This window comes from Lepidothrix coronata, unplaced genomic scaffold (assembly GCF_001604755.1).
Source record: "Lepidothrix coronata isolate B3197 unplaced genomic scaffold, Lepidothrix_coronata-1.0 Scaffold234, whole genome shotgun sequence".
Lineage (NCBI taxonomy): Eukaryota > Metazoa > Chordata > Aves > Passeriformes > Pipridae > Lepidothrix > Lepidothrix coronata.
The window spans coordinates 658363-678756 of NW_016690414.1; the positions used below are offsets into that span (position 1 = coordinate 658363).

Here is a 20394-nt window from a genome sequence, read left to right on the forward strand (position 1 = left end):
AGAGATTGAGGATCACATGTGAAGGTTGGCCAAGAGGTTTCTTTGGCTCTGGCATGTGTTGAAACAAAACCAACCCACCTGCTCGGCTGCTGGACAATGAACCACAGCAGTGAGCTGGGATGAGGGCAATTCACATACCACCAACAGAAACAGCAAAAATAAACTCAGTAAAATAATTGAATTGCTGACATTTGAGTGCAATCACAGCCTGGTCATGGACAGGTTGCAGAATTCAGCAGAGGATTTTCCTAGAACCATGCCTAGATATTCCCACAGTCTCGCTATCAATATCCTACAGCTCCAGATTTGAAGCTGGAGAGCTGAGGATGTGCTACACAGCTGAGGACAGAGGGATTTTGCCTCACTGCCTGGCAGTGAAAGCTCCAATCCCTTTTTTCACTTAAACCCTTAAACCTTTTTCTGCCATTGCTGGGACCTACATGGGGTGACTTTGGGTCTTTAAGACCAGAGGCTTTATAAAAAGCCATGCCAAAATGAAGGAATAAATTATTCCTCGCGTGGATGAATAGTGACAGCCAATGTGATTCTTCCAAACATTGAAACGGTACTTGGTTTATATCAGAAAAACAGGATTTGCCTTCCAACCTCTCTACCTTCTTAAGACACACTCTGTATTCATTCACCTGAGCATAAATCCATAGGATCTCTGGGTTTCAGCTGAGGCTGTCTGCTTTCCCAGTCTTTTGCGTGGAAGCACAACTTGTCTCAAGGACAAGCGACCCTCGGCAGCGCTGCCTCTGGAGCATTGCAGGGATGACTCACCCAGACTGGGAGCAAGAGGCACCAGTGCTTACAAAGCTCAGCATGACAAGGACCACAGGGCAGAGCCCAGGGTGAGACCGAGCTGGGGCTGTACAGCTCAGGGCTGAGCAATCCTGGCCCTGCACAGCCTCTGACGCGGAGGAATTGTCTGAGTAAGAGGGAGGGCACCAGATATCCTCCCAAAAGATGTGTTCAGCACTGATAGGTGGCTTCTGGAGGTGTCCCCAACAGGCAGTTGGGATTTGGAGTGCTATGAAGCGTGTGGGATCAGGCATTATAAAATACCCTACCCCACAAGGTGCTTTTACACTTCTAAGTGGCCAAGCAGTAAGGGTTCAAGGCTCAGTGTCCCAAGCACGTGGTGCACCCAAGGGTTTTGCTGGAGCTGTTCAGGGAACAGTAATTGTGTCTCTCCTCTAAGACCCACCAGCAGAGAGCCATCTTTTTACGTTTGGATAGAAATCCTCTTGCCTTTCAGTATCAGCCAAGATCCCTTTATTTTATCAGCTGGTTTTAGTTTGGAGAGCTTCTCCCTTCACTTCTATCCCTCCTGCAAATGTATGTTTGAGGATTTTTAGAAATGGGAACGTTTTGAAGACAAGAACAATAATTGCTAATGAAGTCATTTGTTAGTAAAATTAGTTCCAATCAAGAATATTGACGTGCTTTACTATATATTTATAAATACGACTCCTATAAGTAAAGACAGCAGATGGGGCATGAACTTCATTTTAATGTAATCCAATTTAAATCTAAAGCAGTCGTTGTTTGCTTGTATATTTTATGTAATTTAAATTCCTGAAGAACCAGTGAGTCTTCATTCTTGACCTAAGAATAATGTGGGAACAATTCTGTGTCTGATATAGAATTTGTTTTCTGTAAGCGACGTTGCCCAGTTCAGATATTTCAGACTGAGCTGCTTTCACTGTGCTGACACTTATTTTTCAATAAGCGACTAAAAAAGGGGAGATGATTCCTTCCTTCACAAAACCCCAATGGCACATAGAGCAGAAGATCCATGTGGTGTGAGAGATCTTGTAGTGCAGCTGCTGCCCTCACACTTCACCCAAGGGTAAATTGAAAAGCACAGATTTAAATGAAGTTACCCTCTTAAGCTTTGAAAACACATCTAAAGAGCACATCTCCAGGACAGAGAGCCTGGACCCATCTGGCAGACTAAAAGCCCCTTGTTCAAGCAAATGAAAAAAAAAAACACCCATTGTTGAGGAAAAAGGGGAATATTTATGTCACTTAAATCAGTTAATGGCTTAAGAGAGCTCTGTAACTGTACTTCAGCCCCTGTAAGCTTGGTGCCCTGTGACTGACAGCCAAGCCGTTGTCCAAAATTCCTGGGGCTTAGCCCAGATACAACGAGCAATGGGCAAGGACAGGATGCACATCTGTGGCCTCAGCCCTCGGGCTCTCTGCTCTTCTCTCTCATGGGTGAAATACCGATGTGCTGGTGAAAGAGCTGCACTTCCAGGTGACCTTGAGCTGAAGAGAACAGGGGCAAGAGATTTATTTAAGGAGTCCATGGGAGGGGCACGGTCTATTTTTAAAGAAAAATAATCCATTTTGTGCGTTTATTACACTTTGGGCCTGGGTGGCTGCCAGAGAAAAAGGAGCGCTCCCCTCTACAGAGGGATCATTGCAAACCTGCCAGGAGCCCTCATGTTTTCTGCAGCACCTCCCTGGACTCTTCTGCTCCACAGCAGCCCAACAGCAGTGGGATGCCTTTCCCCCTCTCTCACTGCTCACAGCTGGACCCATAAATCCCCCTTTCCCAGGGTCTGGCCTCATTGCAACACCTCGTGGTTCCTGCAAACCAGAGGGCACTGCAGTCTCTGCAGTGAGTGACTCTGCTGCCATCGCTGCTCCCAAGGGGGCAGTGAAGATGCTGAGAAGGAGGTTTCCTGGGTGTTAAATTCAGGCAGGAGCGAAGCAGGGAGGGTGTGCTGCAGTATCCATTTTAATATTTGATGCACTGAAGCCCTTTGCCTCAGGGATTTGCTGTCAGCTGCCGCTGCATTTGCAGTCTGCTGCAGGATCCAGAGCTGGAGCCCTGCGGATCCAGACCCGACCTCAGGTACCAGGGCGGTGGATACGGAGCAGGGTCACGTTTGGCAGCCTCGGGTGGAGGGAGAAGTGCAGTTGTAAGCAAGCTTTTCGTGCCTTCCTTTTCCCCTACATTCCCCATTCCTCCCCATGAGGCTGCCTTGAATCCAGGTTAAGTAATGCAGGATAGCAGAGTCACAAAAAAGATTAATTGATTCCTCAGGTTTCATTAGACATTGAGGGTAATCACTGTCTGAAACTTCAGACAGGCCCTGGATGAACATGAACCATCATCAGTGCCCAGCAGACAGCTGGCAGCAGTCTGTGAAGCAAATTTAGCTCCAATCTGAATTGCAGGAACCCCAAAATACAGACTATGATTTAAAACTTTGCCCTGGCATATGGAACTAACTGTAGCTGAAGCTGAAACTGGCAAATGGGGAAAATTAATTTTAGATTAATTCTGTACTTAAGAACAAAACACCAGCTTGTGAGGAAGGGCTCTGTATGGCTCTCTTTCTTCACTTCTGCAAAGCAGGGAAATGCCTTAGACTGGGTCAGCTAAACTAGGGCTGGGTTCATTGAGGGAAGGATTTAAAATCTGTGTCTTCTGAGGACTTGGCCTAAGAGCCTGGAAGAGGTCACTCTCTTTAATGAAACACTGTAAAAATCCTTCTCCCCGTCAGGCTAAGGTGAGGAAAAAAAACTCCTGCACAATTTTTCTCAGAGATGTTAATCTCTCTTCTGCTGAAGCAATGAAAACTTCCTTATAAACCCAGTGGTAGCAAACTTTAGCTCATAAGGCTAATTTTGTAGCAGCTCGTATTGACTACCTTGTCTAACTACAGATATTTATTCATAATGAAAAATCAATATTTATTCATGCTTAACAATCACTCTTCGAAAGTAGAGCTTTCCCCTGCTTATCAATATCAAGTAATATCCCCCTTTGGTAAAAGAAATTTCTCTGCTCCTGAAATGTGGCACTTTCTGTGCTGCATCCCAGTATGATTCCACTCAGTGCAGACACCTGTCTCCATAATAACCTGTGCCATCTTCTTCTGAGGAATGTATAAAACTCCCTGAGATGGAAAACAATAGACCATGAGTCCTCAGTTAGAAGCTGATAAATGTCAAGAGTGATCATCCACTGGGAAATTTCTCCCTTTGTTTTTATGTGTCTGAGCCAGGCTTTTCATGACATAGGAATCCTAGTACTTTGGCAAGCCTTGCTGCTTCAAACCTCCTCTGACTTAAAACAAGAACAAGAATTAAAAACTCTACCCCAAAGCTTAATGAGGCTGTTGTATTTCCAGGACATTTCAATAGACCTTAAGCTAAGCACTAATACAAGCTCACAAATGATACAGGCACCACAAATGCTACGTGTTATGGCACAGATATGGAAAATGGAATAGAACCCACATATCTTCACCTCGTTGTGTCTCAGTGCAACAATAAAATTCACATGAAAGCTCGTTCCTGGAATTAATAAACACGTTGAACTGCAGTGCTGGGAGTGTTAGGTCAGGAGCAAATTAATGTCATTGAGGCAGCGAAGCTTGACTAGGTAAGGCAAGCGCCACCTTTGGGCTGCTGAGAAGGCTCCTTCCTTCCACTGCTGATTAACACTTTCCCTTGGTTAGCAGAGGTGGCAGAATGTGAAGGTGGCCTGTCAGAACAGCCTCCTAAAATTGGGAACAGACAGCCTTTATGGGTCCCCACCCAAGAAGTCACCAATCTCAAAAATCCCAATCCAGTGTTGTGCCACTAATCCCCATTTAAATGGAAACGTGAGGAGCTGTGAAGTACACTCTCCCCTTCCTCCTGCCTTTGGAGGAGAGGTTCGACCCCTGGGATTTACTGCCTCAGCTTTTTTGGACATGAAGACTGTAACCACCAAGGAATAGTGTCAGTCACACACTGAAGGTCTATGGGCAAAGCCCCAGAGGATCATGGCATGAACCACTGCTGGCAGAGACCCAGGAATGAGGGGGGATACCTGTCCCCTGCCCCTCAGTGTTACCCACTCGAGGGTAAGGGCCATCTCTAAACATGATCAGTTCAAAGACAGTCACAGAATATGAGCCCTTCAGGTGTCCCCAAAATCACCTCCCAGCAGATGCCTTGGCAGCCTTCCCAGGCTGATAGGTGGCTCAGACCAGGGAACTCAGGAATAGCAGTGCCCATCAGCTTGTTTTCTTTGAAGACAGTCCAAGGCCCACAACCAGAAGAGGCACGGAGTGTGGGGAAAGCCAGGGAAAGGAGAACCATGTAAAGCTTTTCCAGCTGTTCTGGGCAATTTTGAGGAGCCTAAGACATGAGAAGGTGTCCCGAAGGTATCATAAAGGATCCATTGCATGTGTATGCTGTGATATAAGTAAGGACAACAGTATTAAAATATGATTTCTCCAGCCATTTATTGTTTTAAAAGATATCCTTCTTTCTGAACCCTGGACAGCACCTGCTATTCCAAACAATATAAATTTCAAGGCCATATATTTTGTTTAATGTCACTTCCAGAAGAGACAGGAACCTGCATTAGGGGCTGACAACCACAGCTTCCATATTATCCCAGACATCTGATGCATCATCTCCAGAAATGGCTGAGCCATGAGAAACCCAAATTAGTCTTCATCTTCTTCATCTCATCCAAAAATGAGATGCAAACATTTTCCACTTCCACTACATTTCTGTCTGAGGCTAGAAAGGCTTTTTTAACCTCTCCAGAGCACAAACAAAAAAACTTTGCCCCCTTCTCCCTCCAGTTCTGATTGTGTGTCAGTGTTTCCTGGCTCTGAAGTCTATAATCAGTCTAAATGCGTTAGGGGGGTTTGGACTAAACAATAGAACAAATGTCATTCATCAGTACAGACTCTTTGGCAGGAGCTGAACTAAACTCGTGCCAGGCACAGAGACTGACACACGTGAGCAAAGAAACAATAAAAAGTTTCCCATTTCATTCGGAATGTGCAATATACTGATTTTATAAACTAACCAAATAATGATCAAAAAGCTTACTAAGGAGATTAAAACTCTTCGTTTCTTACGTAAATGGAAGCTTTGCAGAATATGACAGAGAAAAAAGGTGCAAATATTTATTTCTAAAAATTACTCTTATCCTTTTCAAAGCTTTGACAAAAATGATTCCTTTCCTTTCCTCTAGCAAATCCAAGGCCTGTTTTCACTGCCTGGGGATCTGACTACCTTGTCACACATTCTGTACAATCTGTAGTTAGCCAGCTACCAAATCAGATGCTACAGGTTATGTTACTTCTGGAGGGAAATACTGTTCTCTCAGGCATTGGAATAGGTAAAAAATGGATAACATTTCTCATCTAAAATACTGAATTTCTGCCCAATATTTTCCATTCTGAGCTTTCAGATTTTACCATATAATTGACATCTCCTCCTGTGAGAAATACTAAGTAGTTTAAGCAGTAATGGAGATATTTATACAGAATGAGGTGATTGAATTTTGAAACAAATTGATTTCAACAGCATTGATTAAAAACATTTCTATATTCCTTGCTGGTCTGATTTATTAAACAAACAATTCATCCCTCATTGACCCATATTTCGCAACTATACCAGGATATCATTCAACAGGACACAACAACAGCATAGATGAATAAACTTTACTGGCAGTTTACTCAAAAATCTAATTAACCACAAACAACAATAATTGTATTTACATTTTCACACATGCAAAACTGGCAACATTGGCTTTCACAGTGACAGGAAATATTTGAAACTCTTCTTTCAATTTATCTTTTTTTATTGAGTACTAAAGAACCTCATCCTTTAAGAACCTGCTTCCTTAGTTCATTGTTTACCTCCCTAAGTGTAATCCTTCACATGGCTTTACAATGTGCTTCCCATAAAAATGGCACTTGTCCTTTGCTTTTTTATGGGTTCTAGGCAGAAAACTTCAAGGGAAGTCAGAGATGTTTGCTTTAATGGCCAACTAAGCTGTCATCTGACCTAGAAATGGAACTTCTTGAATCACAAGCACAAGTGAGCGGCTTAATTTCCTCTGACATCTGCAGTTACATCTGGACATTCCCCTTTGGTCCATCTGGATTTGGCAGTCCTGCAGTGTGTTTCATTTGCTCAAATAATGCCAGATTGCTGCTGACCCCCACAAGTCCACATGCATTTGTCTTCTTCTCCTTTGAAGAGAGACAGGTCCTGGCAGTCCCGTTAAAATTTTTTAAATAGTCACACCTCTAACTCAGCTCAAAACAATCCACTCCTGGCTCGAGATGGACTTTTTATTTTCTTTGATCCCCTGCATCTTGTTTGCTATGTCCCTTCTCAGAGTGACCACGAGTTTGTGAAAATGAGCCTGTCGCCCAGCCACCAAAAACTTTTTACACCTCACTGGTTCAAAGCCAGTTTCGTGGCCCTTCCCCATATTCCAACGTATGGCAGCACAGAAAGGGATTTTCTAAAATCCAGGTCGAATGTTCTTGTTCCAGCATTCCCAGGAACTTGCTTAGGATTTTTCCTGTATAATACCATATTAGCCTTCCTGAAGTAGCTATTTGTTCCCCTGTGTTACTCCTGGCAGGCCTGAACAGCCTGTCATCTTCCTTTAGCATGACTTTTAACAATGCTAAAGCATCTATGAGGAACATTATAATCCAGACAAGCTAAATCACTGTCCCAGATATTCTTTTTTTCCTCAATGTGATTCTCTGCAGGCTGCATCTCTTGTGACTGTTGCTGTGACAGTTGCTATTTCTGCAGAGGTGAATATGACAACTCAGCTGAGGAAACAGGAACAACATATATCCAGCTGCAATTCTGCATTTTTAATAGCCTCAAAGCAGTATTATTTCATGTGCCTCTGTTAAGGTTCCTGTTAAAAATCTTGTGGGCAAAATTACTTGGAACAAATGCTTGCCAAAACATCACTTTTTGAAATATTCAGTTAAGAATATTCGTCCGCATCCTTTGCACACTCAGTAAGGGAGCAGGAAGCCCTGGGTACAAAATGGAAGTAATGCAGGACAGGTCAAGCCTTGAATATGTGCAATGAGCAGCCTGAAGATCTAGAAATTATTTTCTGAGAAAAGATTCATCAAATCATTTCAGCCATGAAGTCAAGAATAATCGAAATTTGCGGTGAGCATTCCCAGAACACGGAGAAATGACAGGGATTTCACTATATAATTGGTTTGCTGCAAATTGTTCTCTTGCTTCTTGAACTGCATCATACCTTGAGAGGATCTCAGCCACATGACTGCTGAGGTGCTGATGAGCCACTTTTCTCAGCCTTGCCTCTGTTTTGGACTTAAAGAACTGATTCAGTGGAGGTGAGTCAGTTCTGCTCTGCCGTGCTGGAGACAGGACCTGACCAAGTTCTCCTTTAGACACCCGGTGATTCATAGCAAAATCCCTATTACAGGAGCCCTGTTCAGGGTTTTATAGAATACACTACATTCCTGCCCTGTAGAATCCACAGCATGTTTGTATAGATGTGACTTTCTGCTGAGTTTCTCAGTGAGAACTAAATCACAGTTAACCCTGAGATTCAGGGAGGGGTTGTGCTCTTGGTCGTGTCATGCAAAGACCACAGTTGCAGCCCTGTTTTCTTAGGACATGAGAAGAATGGCATTCAATGCTTCCTGAGCCTCTCTTCTGCACTGTTTGCTCCACTTGCGCACTGCACTTCCCTCGGAAAGGAGGAGCAGCTCCATAGCATGTCCTCCTTGTAACACAGCAGCTCTCCATTATAAAACTGTTTGTACTCAAGATGTTTTTTTCTTGAATAGGATCCTTGGTTACCATGTCCAGAGAGAGAAAAAGTGCTCAATTATGACCAAACAAACCTTCCTCTTCCACTGAAAAGTTTTGAGAAAGACCTATATTAAAGAATTGCTTTCTTAGTGTAAGAACTGTCACTTTTTCAGTAACAACACCCTTAACCCTGGAGTTTTCCTGGCAAAGCTCCCTGTTGCTCTGGAAGCTGACTCAGATAGTGCTGTCCCTGTGAGGGGTTGACCCTGGCTGGGCACCAGGTGCTCACCAAAGCCACTCTGTCACTCCCCTCCTCAGCTGGACAGGGGAGAGAAAATATAACAAAAGGCTTGGGGGTTGAGATAAGAACAGGGAGATCAGACAGGAATTACTGTCACAGGCAAAACAGACCCAGCATGGGGAAAGTTATTTAATTTATTACCAATCAAATCAGAGTAGGATAATGATAAATAAAACCAAATCTTAAACCACCTTTTTCCTACCCCTCCCTCCTTCCTGGGCCCAGCTGTACTCCCAAGTATCTACCTCCTCCCCCCAGCGGTGCAGAGGGACGGGGAGTGAGGGCTGTGGTCAGTTTATCACATATTGACTGTGGCTCCTTCCCCCTCAGCAGGAGAATCCTCACACTCCTCCCTTGCTCCAGCGTGGGGTCCCTCTCATGGGAGACAGTCCTCCATTAAATTCTCCAACTGGCTCCTTCCTACAGGCTGCAGTTGTTCAGGAACTGCTCCAGCATGGGGTCAGTCCTTTAGGAACAGGCTGCTCCAGAGTGGGTCCCTTTCCACAGGGTCAGTCCTTCAGCAACAGGCTGCTCCAGTGCAGGTCCCCACGGGATCACAAGTCCTGCCAGCAAGCCTGCTCCAGCGTGGGCTCCTCTCTCCATGGGTGCGCAGCTCCTGCCAGGAGCCTGCTCCAGCACAGGCTTCCCACAGAGTCACAGCCTCCTTTGGGCATCCACCTGCTCCAGCGTGGGGTCCTCCACGGCCTGCAGGTGGATCTCTCCTCTCCCATGGACCTCCATGGGCTGAAGGGGAACATCCTGCTTCACCATGGTCTGCACCACAGGCTATGGGGGAATATCCAGCACCTGAAGCACCCTCTTGTTCTTCCCCAGCCTTGGTGTCTGCAGAGTTGTTCTTCTCCCATGTTCTCACTCCTCTCTCCAGTTGCAATTGCTGTTGCACAGGGGTTTTTCCTCTTCTTAAACCTGTTATCTCAGAGGCTCCGCCACTGCCACTCATGGCTGTATTTTGGAGCCAGCTGGCGCTGACTCCGTTGAACCCAGAAAAGCTTCTGGCAGCTTCTCACAGAAGCCACCCCTATATTCCCCCAAAACCTTGCCATGCAAACCCAGTCCACAGCCACATTTCTCTGGCTGCTCAGCCGAGCTCCCCTGCCCTGTGTGCCAGCTCAGGACATCAAGTTCTACAATATTTAATTGCAGCTTGTCCTGCTGGACAGCTTGTCCCAAACAAAGCAGTAAACTGGGAGACATGATCTTCAAAATGACTTTGTTCCTTTCCCTCTCTCACTCCAGCCCATAAAACCATTCATCTGAGCAACTGCTTACAAGCATGGCATTCACAAATCCCACCTCGCAGTGGGATCTCATCACTTCTGATGATGCCCTTTTTATAGTCTACCGCTTTCATTCACTCTCATGTCTTCAGCTGTGAGGCAGTAATTTAACCCCCCATCTGGCGCTATTAATTTGCACTGATAACTTCATGTCTCTTCTAAAACAGCCTTCTATTTCTAACACACTTGAAAAGAGTGCCTTTTTTAGGTTTTCTAGCAAAAAAAAAAAAAAAAAAAGGAAGAGGTCTGGGCTTTGCCCTGCGATATCACAAACACTGGTTTGCTTTTATTTTCAGTGGAAGTGCTGCAGAGCAAGTGCACGTCTCAAATACCGCAGTGAGTGGATAGCAGTTGTTATCCTTTTGCTCAGCTATTTGCCTCTGAGACACTACAGGGGGACAGTTCTCACAGATGCTGCCACCCTGGTGTCTGTGTGTGTCTGTAAGACTGAGATTGGGAGTTAGGGGGCACCTCTGCACCCCCTCTGCCTTGTGACACGCAAAGATTGAACAGAAGGCTGTGGCTGCTAAAGGGGGGCAGACTGGACATCAGGAGTGAGATTGTTTTATAACCTAACACTTCAAGGCACCTTTAAAATGTCTCTATCAAAAACTTGAGTATTGATGTAAGTCTCTTGATGTAAGTCATTGGTGTGCTGATACAGAAAGAACAGCAAGAAAGAGAATTAATCAAAAAGTCCATCCTCTCCTTTCTCTTATTTTAGTCTGTTGGGTTTTGTCTTTTTTTGTGTGTTTGGGTTTGAGGGGGTTTTTTTCATTTCCCTAGTTATTTTATTCTCACTTTTATCCTCTTCTCCCCTCCTTCAGCTTTACTGGTTCAGTGGATCATTTTTTTGGTTAAGATAAAAGTAGCCCTTCTAAGCCCAGGATTTGGCCTACTGTGTTTTACAATACTGGAAAGCCTGGTTACATTTTGAAAGGTCTCTGACTTCTCTACTACAGGAAGTTCATTGTTTTGAGAAATAGATTCTGGCTGCGGGCATGAATGCAAGAGAGGTTGTCTGGAGAACAGCTGAGTGTACAATACATTTCTTGGAAATGTCACCACAAAAACAGACTAGACCCCAAACAGAAGGTAAAGAAACAAATCTGTAAACAGCTCTGGAGTCTCACATTGTGTGCTTGAACATCTGATCTCCAGCACCACGGAGTGTGTCCTGGCCATTGGATCAGGGTCTTATCTCTTCACCTGCCAGGCTGGGGAATCTTTTAAAAGTTTTGTGAGTAATCTTCTGTGTGCAAGTAAAGGCTTTCTCGGGGCAAGGAAAGAAAGAAATATAATGGGATCCTGATTGGGAAAGAATGGGGCACTCAAGAATACGAAGTCTAAAGAGGAAAACAAATGTTACTCCATAAAGGAATAGGAGTAACCACGGGAAAATCACAGTATGGCAGCAGGAGAGCTGCTCATCAATCTCAGTAGCAGTTTAATAACTGTGTAGGTAAATGGTTGCATCCACAATAAAGAATTTATTGGATTTCACCGTTCAATTAAAAACCATATATTGTCACATTCTTTACTGTGGGCAATTTTTGAAATCAAAACTGGATAACGGTACTGCTGGAGAAGCAGTTAATATGGAGAAGCCCTGTAGCCTGTGGGATGTTCTGTTTTATGGAGTGTTCAGTTCACTGGTGGGTAACCTCTTCTGGCCTCCACTCAGTGAACGAGTCCAAAGAGAGGGAAGCCCTGCAGTCCTTGTAGCTGAGGGTGCTTATGGAGCCAGGAACTGGAGTTAGCTCTTCACCTCCACCTGTCCTGTGTTCCTGTCTTCCTACTCTTTCCCTTCTGTCCCTTTGTGTTCTGGGTGGCCCATTCCCTGTAATGCCTTGTCTGTCCGTACCAGCACACCAAGCCCCTGTCCTGAATGGAGCTGAAAGGAATCTTTCTTCACATCTCCCTCCCTGGAGAAGGTGGTTTCCCTCAGAGCATCTGGAGAATATGATGAGAGTAGAGAGCTGAGGCTGGGTAAGCTGAGGTAGGACTGGGAGGAGACCCCAAACTCCAAGAACCAAAAAGGCAGCATAGTTACTGAGGCCTCCAGAGGATGAGGGATGTTGCTTTGCTCTTCTGTCACATGCTACCATCTATCAGCCTGCTTAATACTGTAACCTTAAATGCCCTGGGCACTAATCTGGAAATTGGGGTACTACAGTAGATAACACCTTTTTTTGTGACGTCTGCAGCTCTCTGGTGTTCTTATTTGTCAGCCTGTTAGAAATACACACCTGTTCTTGTTTACTGGGCTTACAAAACGATCTTCAGAGCCTGCAAGTTGCTTCAGGAGCAGCTATTTTGTACTATTTAGAGCAGTCAATTAAGAAAAAGGGAACTAGATGACACAATGGTTTAAAATAATAAAACCCCTTTGCTAATATTGAAAATCTAAAGCCTGCAGATGGCCCTACTGTTGCGTTACAAAGGCAGTCTAGAGCATTTTCAATTCCACTTAGTGCATTCCTGGCGCCTCGAGGGTTTTTTCCACTGTCTCTTGCCGTGCTCATCTCTAAAATGAACTAAACCGACAGGGCTCCGCCACAGCAAAGAACCATCCAGGCCTTTATTTTTTTTTTCCCCTCTTCTCTTTTTTCTTTTGTTAAATAAGAAAACCTCTTGGGAAAATCAGACTCGAAGAGACTCATCAAGTCTAGTCTCCCGTGACCACCAACAGCTATGTCACATAATCCCCTCCGCGCATTCACCAAGCGCCATCTTAAAACCCTGGGCTGCTCTTGGCCTTCCTGCCTCTTGCTCCTGCCGTTGGTACAACAGAAGACATCCCTTTTTCAGGAATTGCAAACCCCATATCCCAAAAACGTGTTTTCAATGGCAAAAAACCCTGTAGGAAATCCTTCAGAAGGCCAGGCAAGCAGTACCTGTCTCTGTCCGGCTGAGCAAATAACACGAACGCTTCTCCGGGGAGAACGGCTCTTTGAAGTCAGGCACTGAATTCCAATTTAATTGGGTTCCCACACCTTACTTTGTTTCTTGAGGGCTTTTCACGCACCTGAGTGTCGCTCACGTGAACACTCTCCAGAAAAGCAAATGTTTGGCTGAAATGCTCACAAAATGTACCCTGGCTGTATATTCAGCTGCTGTGTTACCAGTTCAGAACCGGTGCTGTCTAAGGGAGAGAACTCAATCCCACTCTCCTCTGCAGCCCTAATGCAGCTCTGGTAAAAAACACAGCTTTGGCAAACTCCTGGTCTTGTGTTATGCATGATCAAAAGTGTGAATGTTGCATCTACCTTCTGGTCTGAGGTCTCTTTCTTCCATTATTATCATGAATGTAATATTAAAAATCTGGGTTTATATGGCACCTTCCAGCCAAGCCTTTTGCTAACCTGAAGGGGATAATCATGTGTAGCACCCTCTCAAATGATAAGTAAATGATAACTGCCTTTGTTGGGAGGATGTTGCATTTTAGGGGTATTAATTTTTACATCACCAACCCCAGGCAGTGGAAAATGCTATGCCCTAATATACATAAAAATATCTTTCCAAAGGTAGGAGATACTTATCCTACATCTGAAGCTGAGGAATGCAAACTAGAAGTTGTTTTAATCTCAGTTTTTTCTTCTGTGGATGGAGGTAATTGAGGCACTTGACAAATTATTAAATTTATGTAATGTGTGATACTTGCACACGAATGCAGATATTCTGGGTGCAGCCTCAATGTTTTAATCACCAACCCACAACATCTGAGGTTCAGATGTTACTGAACTTCTCCAGCTCAACAAATTGCAAGAGCCTTTCACCGTTCTCTGCAAGAACAAATTATTCCTAAGAGATGTCTGTGCCTAACAAACAGGGAACAGAAATTTCTCTGCTAACAATGTCAGTGGCTGTCGGGGTCAGCCCTGAGCTGGGGGAGGTTTGTGTCCACGTGGGCACGGATGGCGCAGAGGCTCCAGGCAGGAGCAGCGCTGGGCTGAATGAAACAGCAATTCCCTGGTGCCTGCAGGAATGCAAGCTTGGCTAAATCCCTTTGGGGTGAACGCTGAGGCGCCTAAGGATGTGAATGAGGACCAGACTGAACCAAAAAATACTACAGCAGGGAGGAGAAAGAAAACTTTCATTTGCATCTAAAGCACGGTGAAGCTAATTTTAGGATCTTTTATTTTAAAAGATGCTTAAATATGCATGGAAGGCTTCTGTTCCTGTTTAAAAAAAGAATCAATGAATGGTAACACTATTTTGACAGATCAGCTCTATTGAAATACTTTTGTTTCGTGAAATTTTTTAGAGTAGCTGGAGGAAATATATTTACCTCTGTAAGGCAGATCAAGGAACTGGCATCTGCACAGTTCCACTGGGAACTATAATTTCCAGGAGAGGTAAAAAGAACCAAAGGAAAAGCTGGCACATCTTCCAAATAACTGGTTTATACAAAAGGAAAACCAAAATTACTACTTCTGCTACGAATGTATTGCAATTCAGAATCAGAATTCCTCTCCTTTGGGTGGAGAGTAAATATAACAAATAAATACATCATGACAAACACCAGAGCTGTGAAGTGAACAGAGCCTTTAGATCCTCTTCACTTCAGTCTTCTAGTCTGTTTGACAGGCTAGTGACTGTGAAAGCCTTTGGAGATTTGCTGCCTGGGGTTTTCAGAGAGGGAATGCTACTGAGAAAAGGTGGGAGATGGAAGTGATCGATGTAAAATTATAAACGTGCCCTACCAAGCACTCTGCAGTGCCTTGTATGTGCATCTCGCTGAGAACTGGTAGGTTTTGAGTAAAATATAGCAAAGCTTGCATTAATTGCAGAAGTCACCTACATGGGGCATCCTTTTGTAATATCTGGGATATAAATTTGAGTTGTTAGCACTGACACAGGCTATGATAACTATAATTTCGCTCATGGATTCTACCAGTAAACTCTGGCACAATAACTTTGTTACATCGAAAACACAAAGAACACTACAATTATAATGAAAACATATAAGAGCAGTTCCCCTCTTTCTTTTTTAAAAACATGTACAGTGAGACTCAGCTTTGCTTTCTTTTATACTTCTACTCCACCAATACTATGCCTCAAACACTAAGAATATTGCCTTAAAAAACTTGACGGAAGAAGCATCATTTTCCTGTGTATTTATTGGAATGCAGGAAAACCTCACACGACTTCCCAGCTTGAAAGAAAAACAAATGTCTACTGCTAGGAATTTCTGACTTTTTCTGCACTGAGGTAGAACTCAGCTGTGTGCTGGGTTTTACACCACACAGAAAGTTCTGCTGGTGTTATGTACCAGCAGAGTGCAGCAGAACCCAACCTGAAATAGAGGCACAACGTGCAGGATTCCTCCTCTGTTGCCTCATCACTGCTCAGTGTCACCATTTCTGAGGCAGAGTGACTGTGTGAGCCTCAGCTGTGAGGAGCTCTGACAATGGAACCAACCTGGTGAAAAACGCGGGGGGGGGGTGGCATTTCAAGTGACTTCTATTTTTAGAAGAGCTGCTCCTTCAGCAAATACACCCATTTCGGGTTTAAAACATGAATGGGGAGCCCCAGCTCGGGAGCTTATCTGCCTGTGGTGTAGCACAGCACTCAGTTATGCTAATCACACTAATTAACAATAGGGCCCAATAATAAGTTAAATCCCATTCAAAAAAAAGTGAAATAGAGCATTGTTAGCTCTGAAAAAAAAAAAAAAAAAAATCCCATTCAAAAAAAAGTGAAATAGAGCATTGTTAGCTCTGAAAAAAAAAAATTAAAAAATTAAAAATCTATTCAATAGCCAAGCAGAGCACAGATTGGTCAGCAATAACTTTCAGCTTTCAAAGGCCAGGAACAGCCATGATTAATTACTTGGCATTTCCTTCTTCTCCTCCCTGTGCTTGTAGTAGAATTCAGCTTTTTCCAGTGAGGAAGATAAGATACCATATCTCTCATTATTAAAAGAAAAAGAAAGAAAGAAAATAAAAAGGTTATAATGCAATGATTGGATTCTCTTTAGAACTACTGAGTGCCAGTAAATTTCAGAGGGAACATGTACACAGCACTTGTTTCCCTTTGAAAAACCTAAACTGCTCAATGTTCCATTGCAAATCCCACAGAACGATGTGCAGGGAAGTGTTTTCCTTGATTTTAACTGACTTTGGATTAGACTCCTTGGAATAATCAAAATCAGAAGTCAACAATCATCAGGGTCCTAATGCCTGAGTTTGTGTGCCTTTCATCCTGGTGGTCTTCAGCAGGAATCAAAAGAGGATTGTAGCTCAGCATGGAGATGAGGAAATAGCAAGTGAGCAAAATGAAAGATTTAAAGGCAAAGCTAAATTTCCTTCTAAAATAACAGGGCAAGTAGTTCAAACACTTCCCCTAGGCCATTCAATTCCACTTCTGAGTCTCACAATGTCAGCCATGGGGCCATCACAAAGCAGGAAGAAATATTTGGAGCCTATAAAGTTGACTTGTCTTTGTGCTCGGTGGAAAGGAAAGTCCTAGAAAACTTAGTGGGATGTGGGACAGCATATTGAAAACTGTGATCTGATGAGAGGCAGATTTTGCTGGTGGGAGTGTGTGTATCTAAGCATTTGTTGGGGGAGTAACAAGGGGGTGACAGACAAGAACTAGGAATATCACTTGTGTGTTTTGGAGAACTGCTGGTTGCAATATGATGCAGCAAGCTAAATCTGCAAGGTCAGTAGGCAAGAAAGCCAGAGTTAAAGATATCACTGAAGGCTCAAAAATAATGAGCTAAAAAATAATAAACTGTTCTTTGACAACTTATGGCCTCAACAAACTGTATCCAGCACTCCCAGGAGCAAATATATGAGCCCTGGTGCCCGCTCCAAAGTCCAGCTTCCTCAAGGTAATCCTGATCTGCCCGAGATCTGCATCCTGCTGCAGCTCTCAAGCAAAGCATTATTCTTGTCTCTGTTGGACGCTCTAAAACGGTTGAACAAGTCTCTTGTTACAGCTTGCCTGGCACTGGCCCAGCCCAGAGGTGACTGCATTGGTAGCAGGGCATGAAAGTCCACAGACAGAAAAATGCGCTCTGCTCGGGGAAAGCTGCAAAGTCAGTCTGCATTTGTTGTAGTTGTACCCAGCTTAGAACCCCAGAAATCTCTGAAATGAGCGTGTGTGTGTGTGTATAAATATGTGCAGGTGAAAGTACCGTCCTTATATTATAGTTATGACAGAGATTTGAGAAAAAATTACAAGGAAAAGAGTAGTTGTGTGACAACAAGCCAAAGCAAAGGTAAAAGAGTTTCTTCCCTTCATTCCTAAGAGAAGAAATAATTAAAAAAACTGAGCCCTACACCGTGCCATATACTTTCCATTTTTCCCCAAGGGTTGCTACAAATGCAGCAGCTGTAGCCTTGTGACACAGAGACATAAAAATCGCTGAAGTTGTTCACACTGGCAGGAAAGTATTTTGTTTTGTTACCTCGCTCAGTTAAAGCAGTGCAAGCATTAGGTACAGACCATGCTTTATTTGCCTTAGCACTTCAGTCTTGCTATTTGTAGCCCTACCTAAAGCATAGGGAGACAAAGGTAAAGCTTTCCCTTGACCTGAAAAGCAGCTCCCACCTCCAGTGTAATAAATCTGCAAACTGGAGCTGCACCTCATTAGGTGGGTTCAGTACTGGCTGGATTCTGCTGTTCTTTCTTTCACTGCCCTCATGAGTTCAGTGGACACAGAACCTGGTCCGGAGTGCTCTTGGAAATGCCACTCTAATTTTCTAGTTAGCTGTAGAAAGAAAGTTAAGCTGCATTTCTTTGGAGGTTGCTATTTAGCTGCATTTTGTTTCGTAACATGCTGACTTTCTGCAACTCCTCCTGACTTCGGAGGGAGCCTCCAGCTTTTGCTTTTGCAAATCAGGCCTGCCTGCACCTTTGGTTTGGTCACTTCTGTTATCTTTTTGGCACCCATCCGAGGGATCAAACTCTTCAGTGGTCACCTCCTGGCTGACCCCTTCTGCGTTACACAGCAGCAATGGAAAACCACTGCTGCTTTTCCCTGGACTGGTGTCCGTGCCCATGGTGCAGGGACATGCAGGGAGATGGGGGCCTAGGAGAGAATCACTTCCCATAGCTACACCCGTCGGAGCACTCAATTCCCGTATGGCTCCATCCCTTCCCTTGCCACCCGCAGGGGTGGCTGCCCCACACCATCCTCATGCTGCTGTGGTCGGTGCGGGAGCAGCTCCGTGCCCAGAGCTAGGACGACATGGGGGGTGTGGGACGGGCATGTCCTTGCGGATGCTGCGGCCGGGGCTGGCAGCAGACGGGTACGGGTTGTGGGGCTGCTCCGCCACCCCCGGGCTGCACCACAGACCATCCCCCCCTCTCCCCCCGCTTTTCAGCTGGGAACGAAACCGGCAGCAATTATTCAAGCCAAGCACGTAAATCTGGCAGATCCCGCGGCCCCGCTTTGACGCAGCTACGCAGCGCAGTGTCTGGACACGCAGCCCAATCCCCCTTTTCTCCTCTTGTTTATTCGCCCCGCAGAAAAAGCAGCGAAGTTACCAACTTGGCCGCACCGAGGGGCTCGGGGAGGCTGCGGTGCCGGGGAGCGGGGAGGACGGGCGGAGGGGACATCGCCGGGGGAGCGGGGCCAGGAGCCGTGACGGGGCAGCCCGCGTTACATAAGGCGGCGGCTCCGCACCGCTCCGCAGCGCGGAGAGCGGGGAGGGGGGGCCGGGACGGAGCTCAGCCCCCCCTGCCCCACCGCACAGGGGCACCGGAGCCCGCGGCACCGAGCGCCCGAGGCGCCCGAGGAGCAGCGGCGCCGACGGGAGGGGGCCGAGGGGCCGGAGCGCGGAGCCGCCGCGGGCGCGGGGAAGCCCCAGGGGGCGGCCGGTGGTCCCCGTGGGCACTGCCCGGCCCCGGAGGGACCCCGCGGGCTTCGCGTTACGTAACCCCCCGGCTTCCCTTACACAAACACCTCGCCGGGGAGAGGGGCCGAAGTGCCAAGCGCCCATTAATTTCAGGAACTAAAGCTATTTGCCTTTATTATTATTATTATTTTAATTTTATTTCGCCCTCTTCGCTGCACAACCACAACTGCTCCTGCCCGCGGTCCCGTCCTGGAATGAGCGAGTCGGGAAGCGCTTCCCAGTCCCGTGCGGCGCGGCGGGGTCTGTCCGGGGGGGCAGCCCCGGGGCGGGGGGCGCGGAGCCGCAGGGCGCTGCAGCACGGCCGCCCCCGCTGCCGCCGGGGGGGCTCCGCCACGGCTCCCGCGCCGCTCTCCGCGGTGCTGAACGCACACAGAGATATAGAGAGAGAGCGATATATACACATACATAGACACACACACAGGCGCACACACACAGGGAGAAACACACACACACACACACACATATATATGTATACAGACACACGCGCACACACACAAACACAGGGATATTTCCCTCCCCCGGTCCCGGCGCGGCCCCGGCGCTGTCCGCGGTGCTGAAGCGCCGCCGCAGCCCCGGCGCGGTGCGGGCGCTGCAGTGCCCCGGGCGGCACAGCCCGGTCCGGCCCTGCAGCGCAGAGCGCCCGCACACCCTTCTTCCCGCTCCGAGCTGGGAATGGCGCTGGTTCCCCTTCTCCTCCGACCTTCCCTTCCCCGCCGGCCTCCTGCCGCCCGCACGGCCGAGAGGCACAGCCCGGCTGCCTGCAGCCGGCGATGAGGCTGGTGGCGAAATTACCTCCCTCTCCCTGCCTTCCTCCGTGCCCGCAGCAGCCCGGAGGCTGGAGACAAAAACAGCCGAACGGGTCCCTCTTTAAACATATCCTTTTTTTTTTTTTCCGTTTCATTTTCGTTGATACCACCCCCGTTCACACCGGCGGTGCCCGCGGCGGTGTCCCACCTTTACCTGTGCCGATGGGAGCGCGGCGCGGCGGAGTCGGCGGGTCGGTGCGGCAGCTGGACGGGAGGGAAGGACAGGCGCTGCTGACCTCCGCGGGGCTCCTTCTTCAATGGAGCGGGAGCCGTGCCCTCATCAAAGATGGCCGTCCGCTCTACGTCAGCAGCTTTTAATAGCCGGCCCCGGCGGGGGGAGCGGGAGGGGGCAGAGCGGGCCGGGCGCGCTTGAGTCATCGCCGCCGCACCGCTCCGCGCTCCGCCGGCCCCGCCGCCTCCCGCCGCCGCCTCCCCGCCGCCGGCGTCGGGGCAGGGGGCTGAGAGCGGCCGCTGAGCCGGGGAGGGGGGAGAGGGGCCCTCCCGCAGCAGCGATTCCCTCCGCCAAGGGGTGG

At 46.7% G+C, this 20394-nt stretch overlaps 1 protein-coding gene across 2 annotated transcripts in view; it reads right to left on the reverse strand.

Moving 5' to 3' along the window:
- Positions 1–20160, reverse strand: part of SNAP25 (synaptosome associated protein 25) — a 60767-nt gene extending 40607 nt beyond the window's left edge. Inside the window, exon 1 of one of the 2 annotated variants that reach the window (XM_017834550.1) lies at positions 20016–20160. The gene's annotated coding sequence lies outside the window, so the exon portion shown is untranslated. The remainder of the gene's footprint in view (positions 1–20015) is intronic. The other variant, XM_017834549.1, reaches the window with a different exon arrangement.
- Positions 20161–20394: the final 234 nt, after the last annotated feature.